We start from the raw sequence: 10636 nt of genomic DNA, 5'->3' as shown, positions 1-10636 counted from the left end.
TATTTAAGAAATTGTTACTTATCCCTGAAGTCATAAAATTACTCTTCTATGTTCTCATGGATTAGCTATATGTTTTTCAATAAATGATTTTTTTAATAAATGATTTTTTAAGAGAAGAAACAATTTGATAATAATTAAAGGATTACTACTAAAATCTGATATAATTAATAAGCAATTAATTTCCTTCATAAATTAAAAAATTCACTTGATAATCAGTAATAATTAAGGAATGTTGATGGAAAATTATATAGATACATGTATATACAGGAGATGACATTGGGGGTAAAAGAAATTATTTAATGAAGTCTGCTTCCATATTGACAGTACATTAGGGGAAAATATACCTGGCATATATACCTTACCATATATCTGTTACTCAAAAGTGAGATTCCAGATTAATCAAAGACTTAATGATAGAACTAGAAGGACTATTTTTTTTTCTTTTGGTAACATTTGAGGGAATAAATTTGTCTCTGGACTTAGAAACTACTTAATAGATACTTTTTAAAGTAGACCATATAATTTTTAGATATGTGAATAAATCTTACAAATCTATTCTACTTTTCATTTTCACAATGTTTAAAGAAAATCAGGAAATGTATTTGCAAAAAATGACATGTAGAAAAGACTCCTGTATTATGAAACTCACTAAACAATTTGAAAAACAAAGATCTTCATTTCAAGTTAGTAGAATGGGGCCTATGTGTTTACAGACTACAATATGAACGTCGCAGGAAGGAAAAAAGAACAAACAGCCAAAACTACATGAACAGATGGACCACTTGACATACAGTGAAAGACATTCATATTGATCCAAAGACATACTCTGCATGTGTGTTGCATGTATATAAATACTAAAACTACTAAGAAATGGTTTCCTATATATGGACAGAAATTTAAACATACTTAAAGTGCACTTTGTCAATAACTATCAAAATTGAAAACTCATATACCTTTCAACCCAACAATTCCATTCTTCAGTAATTTATTCTATGACCATACTTCCAGGGGGGGTTATAAAAAACACTTTGAAGGCAGCGTTCTTTGCAGTAGAAAAATATGTCCATAAAGGCATAACACATTCATATATTTATTTTTATACTGGGAAATATACCCACAACAGTTTCAGTTGTTATAGGAAAAAAAAAATCACAAAACTATGTTTATTTGATTGATGTTGTGTCAAAAATACAATTGTACATGAAATATTTTTGGACACGTCTAAAGAAATCAGTAACAAGGATATTTTTGGAGGCTGTGGTGTTTGGAATCTCTTATTTTTCATTTTACAATCTTCTATGTGTTTTGGAATTTTTATATAAGCATATGCTTTTATAATGAAAATGAAAGGAATGGTTTCAGTAAATCTCAAAAATTGAATCCTTCTACACTAAATGTGCTTAGTTACTATGCTGCTTTTGTAATTGAGTTGTATAAAAATTACAATATTTTCTTTAAAAAAATGTGAAATTGCCAAGCAAACCTAACGATATCTGATGATATAGAGCTGGCAAAAAATGAAGAAGTAGTGAATTAAGAATTAGACAACAAACAATACTGTTTCTGGATCTATTTGGTTTCAAATCCATGCTTTATCATTTACAACTGCTATGTCAATTATATTCTCTTCTCATTTTCTTTTTCTGTTCAGTTTTATCAAGATCATTTCCTGTATATTATATTTATCTATAGGATGAAATAAAGGAAAGGATAAGAAAGCATTTTATTTTATTTTTTAATGATTCTTGTCTGATCTCAACTCTGTCTAGGCAATTATACCAAGAAACAATAGGGCTTAATTCATACCCCAAGTTAGATATTTTTGAGTTTTCTGTTTCTACTTCAGTAAGACCTAAAATTGTCTTCAAAATTATTCCCACTTAAAGGTGTTTTCTTGGACAATTTTTTCTTCTTCAAACCTTCTGACCTACTGATCAGCAAGGTCTCCCCTCATCCCAAAGCCTGAAAAGTGGTCTCTCTGTCACGACACTTCCAGTTTGCTATTACGTGATCACAATATTACCAACTACTTACTGGATATCCCTGGGTGCTTCCAGTCACCCTTAATAGCATTGCTGTCAAGGTTTTGTTGTCATCAGATCCCCGGCTTTTGCCACCTTTACCCCTGCTAGTTGGTTTTCCTGAAAGTCAGAGAATCCTTTTCCTCACAAATTCTTAAAAGACTTTTTGGTGATAAAGTAGTTATTTAATTTTGTTACTAATTTTTTGCTTCAATTATTTTTTTAAATTAAAAAACTTAACATATGCATGTGAAACTATTATAATTTTACAACCTATGATTTAATACATTTATGTATTACAAAATGATCACAATAAGTCTAGTCAACATCTGTCACCAGTTAGAAATTTTTGTTTCCTGGTAATGAGAAATTTTAAGATCTCTCATAAGCAACTTTCAAATATACAAGAATAGTATTATTAGCTATAGTTACTATGTTGTATATTACATCCCTATGACTTACTTATTTCATAAATGAAGTTTGGTTTTTTTTTGTTGTTATCGTTTGATTTTTAGATTTCACATATAAGTGAAATCATAAGGCATTTATCTTTTGCTGACTGACTTCACTTAGCATAATGCCCTCAAGTTACATCCATATTGATGTAAATGATAAGATTTCCTACTTTGTTACAGCTAAATAATACCCTTGTGTGTGTATCTATCACATTTTCTTTATCCATTCAACCATTGACAGACACTTAGGTTTTTTCCATATCTTGGCTATTGTAAATAATGCTGCAATGAACATTGAGATGTATTTCAACTTAGTGTTTTCATTTCCTTTGGGTAAATACCCAGAAGTAGAATTGCTGGATTATATGGTAGTTGAATTTTGAATTTTTTGAAGAACCTCCTCTTTTTTTTCCCTTGTGGCTGCACCAATTTACATTCCCACCAACAGTGCAGAAAGATTCCATTTTCTCCACATCCTCACCAATAGTTGCTCTTTCTTGTCTATTTATTTATTTATTTATTTATTTATTTATTTACTTACTTATTTATTCATGAGAGACACACAGAGAGAGGCAGAGACACAGGCAGAGGGAGAATCAGGCTCCATGCAGGGATCCTAATGCGGGACTCGATCCCAGGACCCTGGGATCACGACCTGAGCCAAAGGCAGATGCTCAGCCACTGAGTCACCCAGGTGCCCCTCTTTTTCTTGTTTTTTTTTAATGATAGCCATCTCAACAGGTGTGAGGTGATACCTCATTGTGGTTTTGATTTTTCTTCCCCCTGATGGTTAGTGATGTTACACATCTTTTCATGTACCCTTTGACCATCTGTATGTCTTTGGGAAAATATTTATTCAGATATTCTCCTTTTTCATTGGATTGTTTGTTTTTTCTCTATGTGAGTTCTTTATGTATTTTGGATATTCTTTATTGGATTTATAATTTGCAAATATCTTCTCCCATTTGGCAAGTTGCCTTTTTATTTTGTTGATGGTTTTCTTTGTTGTGCAGAAGCATTTTAGTTTGTCCCACTTTTAAAATGTTTGATTTTGAGGTCTTTGATTTTTGCTGTCAAATCCATAAAATCATCTTTAAGATTCCCAAGATTACTTTGGCTACGTGAGGATAGGGGTGGAAAGTGGGAGAGTCTTCTTTGGTTCCTTACAAATTTTAATATTTTTTGTTCTATTTCTATGAAAAATGTCATTGAAATTATGATCAGGTTGCATTTAATCTATAAATTTTTTTAGGTTGTATAATAATCTTAACAATAGTAATACTTCTAATCCATGAACTCAGAATATATTTCTATTTATTTGTTACATCTTCAGTTTCTTTAATCACTGTCATAGTTTTTAGTGTATGGGCCTTTTACCTCCGTAGCTAAATTTAATCCTAGGTACTTTATTCTTTTTGTTGTAATTGTAAATAAGATTTTTTTACTCAGTTTTTCTTAATCATTAGTCTATAGAAATGCAACTGATTTTTATATATTGATTTTTGTATCTTGAAATTTCACTAAATTCATTTATTCTAACAGTTTTTTTTGTGGAATCTTGAGGGTTTTGTCTATAATAACAATATCTACTAGTACAGAAAGTTTTACTTCTTCATTTCTGATTTGGATTCCTTTTATTTCTTTTTCTGGCCTAATTGCTCTGGCTAAGACTTCCACTACTATGTTAAATACAAGTGGTAAGTGGACATACTTGTCTTATTTTTAATCTTAGAAGAGAACATTTAAGGTTTTTCACCATAGAGTATGACATTAGGTATAAGCTTGACCATCTAATCTTTATTATGCTAAAGTACTTCCCCCTATACTGCATTTTGAGAGTTTTTACCATAAATGATATTGAATTTTATTAAATGTTTTTACTGCCTCTATTAAGATAGTCACGATTTTTTATTTCATTATTTTGTTCATTTTATTTGATTCTGTTGGTTTTGAGCCTTCATTTTGTTAGTCTGATGTATCACATTGATTGATTTGGAAATATTGAACCTTCCTTGTATGCCTAGAATGATTCCCACTTGATCATGGTGTGTGATCCTTATATGTACTGTTGAAATTGATTTGCTCATGTTTTGTTGAAGATTTTGTATCCATTGTAATTGGGAATATTGGCCTATAATTTTGTTTTCTTGTGAAAACTTTGTCTGGTTTTTATCTCAGGATGATGCTGACCTTGTAAAATAAGTTTAAAAGTGTTCCCACCTTGGGATCCCTGGGTGGCGCAGCGGTTTGGCGCCTGCATTTGGCCCAGGGCGCGATCCCGGAGACCTGGGATCGAATCTCACATCAGGCTCCCGGTGCATGGAGCCTGCTTCTCCCTCCGCCTGTGTCTCTGCCTCTCTCTCTCTCTCTCTGTGACTATCATAAATAAATAAAAATTAAAAAAAAAAAGTGTTTCCACCTCTTTTGTTTTTCAATAGAATTTGAGAAGGAATGGTATTCTTTTTTAAATGTTTGGTAGAATTCACCAGTGAAGGCACTTGGTTCTAGACTTGTTTGTTGGGAGTAAAAATAGTTAACTAAATTTGTGTTGTTGTTGTTGTTGTTGCTGTTGTTGTGTTAATTTTCTCCAAAGCAGAGACATAATTCACTAAAGATCAATTAGACAAATGTATTTAGTCTTCATGCTTTTAGCAGTCTTTTTTTTTAAATACTTGATCTCAATAATTTTTTGTTGTTGTTTTCTTGAATTATGATATATCTCAGTAGGCTTTGTAGACTGTTTATAAATATGCTCCTGGAAGGGGCCTATATACATATCCAGACATACGGAATCTTAGTGGCAAATAGATTATGATAAAAGAGGGAGTCACACATCTTCACTGTGCTCAACTTACATATATACATATAAGTGTAATATACTTATAATTTATACATAAAATATTGTTCTGACTTTCCAATGAATGAAAGAGAAAAATAAACTATTTGAGACTATATCAAAATGCCTCCCCAAAATTCCTAACAGGTTTTGTAATGCCCCAAATTCTCACTTTTCTCATAATAATAGCTGCCCTGTCTACCTCTCACAAAGTTCTCTCAAAGTTCAAATGAAATAACAAACATAAATGTCATTGCTTACCATAGGGGGGAAACATAAAATATAGAAAAGTCATGATACTGAAATGATGCTTCCACAATTCATCCTGACAGCACAAACCAAGATATGCAAATCATTGTTCACTTAGACTTGGCTTTACACCTCTATTTAAAACATCATGACAGAAGGCTGGAGCCCAAGCATTAAGTTTTTAACCAAGAGAGTAGGGATCAAGAGCAAAATGTGTACTATGCCAGTTTTTCCACTGAGTGAATGATATTAATTCAATCATGTATTTGTAAGATAGTTTTTGAGCATAATATGTTAAGGCATTATTTACACTCTTGATAATTAACCTTTCTGAACCACAGATTGTTTCCCAGTATAGTGAGAGAAAAAGAGTCTTATCCAGAAGTGTGCTGTCCACTAAGTTCTAAACTCTTTGATAAGAAATAGGCAATTGGGAGAACATATACTTAAACAGAGCCAAGTCTGTAGGGAACTCTTATATTTAGAAGGCCCTGAAAGAATAAGCATACAATATTAATGGCATTCCAAAGATAATATTTTTTATTGAGAACTATATTTTAGAAGTTTACATGACTTCTTACAAAATATGGAAATTCATGCATCCCACATCTCCAATTCCTGACTTTTTAGAATAATATAATAGGAGATAATAATAGAACATCTGACTGCCTAAATTTCCTTGAAGAATATAAAAAGAATCTTTGTTTTTCACAGATACTCCATCTATAAACCACTTACCATACCACTAGGATGAAGCACACAGACTATTCCTTTTGGCAGCTATTTTATTGTATTTTCTTTGATTCCTTTTTAAAGCAGTTTGTAGAGATTGGGTGTAAATTATGACAAACTTGGTATGCATCTATTCCTGCAGGGTTGTGTCATCATTCTGGTTAAATCTATTAGTTATGCCTCCCCCTAAAGTAATGGTTATCTTTGAAGACTTAAAATTGTGCTTTGGCTTCACAAGATATATGTGCTTCAAAACTATCATGTAAATGACTAAAGAAATCCTATTCTGAGATACAACAGGGTTATTATGCACCACATGGACTATTTCAAGGGATGGCTGATATCATTCTTGAAATAGATTGTTCACAGAGGAAATATGCACGTTTTATATTAGGGCTTTCTGTTACTGTTTCACCCTGGGACTTAACCAGATCCATGTGTTTAGTGAGATCTGTAAGAAGAAACAGGCTCACACTAGGGCATGCCTTTAGGGAATGGACCCTTGTCTAAGATTAATTTATTAAAAAGGAGTACCCACTACTACCAATTTAAACGAATCCGTGTGAGTAAAAAGAATGATTCAATGGGAAGTTCAGGATATTTGTCATAGCTAAACAGCATTGATTTGTGATGAGAATACTTTGAATCTGCATGGTAATCTATTATTTTTAAAAGATTCTGTAAATGCTATCTCATCTAATTCCCAACACACAATTTGTTAGGTAATTAGAGAATGTTCAACAATAACAATTCTAAAACAAAAACAATGAATACACTATTTCTGTGCTAGTCTCTATTCTCTGTGCTTTATAAATAATTATCTATTCCTCACTATTACTCTGTGAATTAAAAACTATTTATATGTCTATTTTACAGCTCAAGAAAATGAAGCAAAAAAGATCAAATAACTTGTCCAAGGAAACGGTAAAGCCAGGCACTCTGCAGGTGTCAGATCAATAACAGTCTAACTAGACAGGAGATTTTTAGCTCTTTTGAGAAGACAAATTGTTTCTTTGAATAAGTCTCTATAAAATTAAAAAGAAAGACACTTAAGAGAACTTGAGATGCTAATTAGAGTGAGAATAAACAAACCGTATTTTGGTTTAATTGTGTTTTTTCCTCCCTAGTGATGATCACTTTAATCACCTTTATTTAAATGCCCATGAATGTTTGGTTAGTCATAGAAAATATCTGACAAAGATTCAAGACTGATTCATTCTGTAGTATAGAATACTAGGAAGTAGCTGAGTAGGTGGGAACTATGTTATCCATTATATCCATCTCTGAGCATATTACTATTTCTCAAAAAACAAATGTGACCCAAGGTGATTTGAAAGATGTTGGGCTTTTTTCTCTACCACTTATTCTCTACTTTGCCTACTTGAAAGTGATGACCAGGACAATCTTGAAAACCTTTGAGATTGGAGAGGAAGGTGTCAGACAACCTGAAATATATATTTTGAATTTTCATGGGTGGTCTGCATGTCTTTGTTAAATAAACAATACCCAAAGTAATAATACTAATTTCTTGAACCTAACTGATACAATTATAACAATTCAGTTATAATTTTAAAAGTCAAAGAATAAACTCAGAAACCTAAATTGGAAAAATTATATATTATTACAATCATGTTATTACAAAAATTATATATATGTGTGTGTGTGGCAGTGTGGGGGAATAGAGTTTGTAGTTTCTTAAGTTTCTGAGACATGGGGGGGCGGGGATTTTCCTCATTTTCCCACCATCTCAACCATGCAATTAAAGAGATCTTATAGAACAAAAAGAATCAGTAGATCTTTAAAGTGACTTCAAAAATAGAAAATGAGTATGATATTTTCAGGCTAGTATGTAAAACTGAAAAAAAAAATCAGGTAGTAAAACAAGTATAAAACAAACAGAAAAAGCCAACTATCTGGGACATCTGAGGGGCTCAGTAGTTGAGTGTCTGCCTTTGGCTCAAGGCGTGTTCCTGGGGTCCTGGGATCGAGACCCACGTCAGGCTCCCCGCATGAAGCCTGCTTCTCTCTCTGCCTGTGTCTCTGCCTTTCTGTGTCTCTCATGAATAAATAAATAAAATCTTTTTAAAAAGCCAATTATCTAATAAAAAGTTAGATAATAGAAAAATACCAGAAAAAATCTTTAAGTAATTTAAAGAAATCTAAATCTCTAGAAAGGAGTTTCATAATTAGCACTCTAGCTGACTGGATATCCAGAGAAACGCTCTCAATAAAAAATATATTAAAATGTTTGGGGACATGTTAACTAGGGAGGATTCTTGACAAATGGTAATAGTAGCAATGATTTAATTGTTTTTTTTCAATTCCCATAGTTAAAAAAAACAATAAAATTATTTAGCAAAAACAAAAACTCGTGGCAAGTAACCCCCATGAGTCCCGAAATACAAGTAGGTTGAAAACAAACAAACATCAAACCTGCATGGCATCCACGTGTGTGAAGCTGGAAGCAAAGGGAAGCTGCAAGGCAACTGACACACCTAAGAGCAATATAAATTGCTGTGAATCAACCTGAGAATATCAGCTTCCATGGGGAGGAGGCGGGCCCAGCAAAATGGTGGATGAATACGTAGGATCCACCATAAGCACTAAAGTCTTTAAGAACACTGCAAACTGACTACACTGAGGAGAAAGTGCTGAGAGTGGAATAAACTTAAGCAAAATATAAACAGAGGAGGAAGAAGAATATGTCCAGATAAAAGTAGGGTAAGGTTAAGAGACCCAGAAAATCTGAGAGAGCTTGCTAGTATTTCTTTCCTCAAAAACAAACAAAAACGGAAAATGGAGCAGTAAATTAGGAAAATCTTGAAACCATGTCTCCTTTTAAAAGTTCAGAAAAACTTCTCTCTGTGTGTCTCTCATGAATAAATCAATAAAATCTTAAAAAAAAGTTCAGAAAAACTATTTTGCATAAGAATAAGCAACAGTTAATCAAGTTCAAATTCATATTCAATTCATATTCAATACATATGCATTATAAGAAAAAATGATAAAAAAAACATGGTAGAGAATAACATCCCTATGGAAAATAAAAATTTCAGGATGAATTATAAGCCAATTGAAAATGATAGCAGACATAAATGAACAACATAAATGAGAATTAGAATAAATGATAAATGAAATGATACTACTCAGGAAATAATTAAAAGAAAAAATTAATGACAATATAATTTAAAAATAAGTAAATCAAATAATATCCTTTTTAAAATTTTGAACAATTAAAATGACTATTTTGAAAAGCAAAAAGATAAAGATTCAATGAAATGTGATGATTATTGAAGCCAGACAATGAAGATAAAAAATATACATGATATGACTTTCTAAAGAAGAAAATCTCACAAATCAGGTCTTAACCAATACCAAAAGATTGGGATCGTCCCCTGCATATTTTCAGACCATAATGCTTTGAAACTAGAACTAAATCACAAGAAGAAGTTTGGGAGGATTTCAAACACGTGGAGGTTAAGGACCATTCTGCTAAAAGATGAAAGGGTCAACCAGGAAATTAGGGAAGAATTAAAAAGATTCATGGAAACTAATGAGAATGAAGATACAACTGTTGAAAATCTTTGGGATACAGCAAAAGCAGTCCTGGGGGGGGTGGGGGGTGGAATACATCGCAATACAAGCATCCATCCAAAAACTGGAAAGAACTCAAATAAAGAAGAAAATCAAAGCTGGAAAAAATAAGAACAGAAACAAATTCTAATTTAAGTTTCTCTGATGTTTAAAATAGTGGAAATTCATACTGAAAAACAAGATACCTAAGAAATTTGATCCAGAGTGACCAATCCCAAGACATATTAAAATTATTTCACTTGAAAAGATTTTCAAAAGCAAAAGCTCAATTAGATATCAAGACAAAAACTGACATGAGATATAAAATTGTCATAGACTTTGAGCAGTAATGTTTTTTATACAAAAGTAATGGAGTGATATCTTGAATACATTCAAGAAAATTTTAAAAAATATATGAATTAACATAAAATCCACCCAAAATGACTTTCCAGTATAAAAGCAAGAACAAATTTGCATCAACATGGAAGAACTCAGGGAATATTTATTTCCTGCAACCTTCTAGAGAAATCTGGAGAACGGTCTTCAGACAACCAAATGGCTCCAAAGGCATTGACATGAGGAGGGTGGTAAAAGTAAAACACATAGTTATTCACAGAATTAAAATTGGACAAGACTTAAACATGAAGAACAGTAAATGATGATTGCATGACCAGACATTGTAGATATAATACAACTATTAAAACCATGGGAAATTGGGAAAACATATGTAAAACGTTAAGCTGTTCTCAGTAATTACTTATATGATGGAA

This window comes from Canis aureus, chromosome 21 (genome assembly GCF_053574225.1).
Source record: "Canis aureus isolate CA01 chromosome 21, VMU_Caureus_v.1.0, whole genome shotgun sequence".
Lineage (NCBI taxonomy): Eukaryota > Metazoa > Chordata > Mammalia > Carnivora > Canidae > Canis > Canis aureus.
This window is presented reverse-complemented; position numbering follows the sequence as displayed.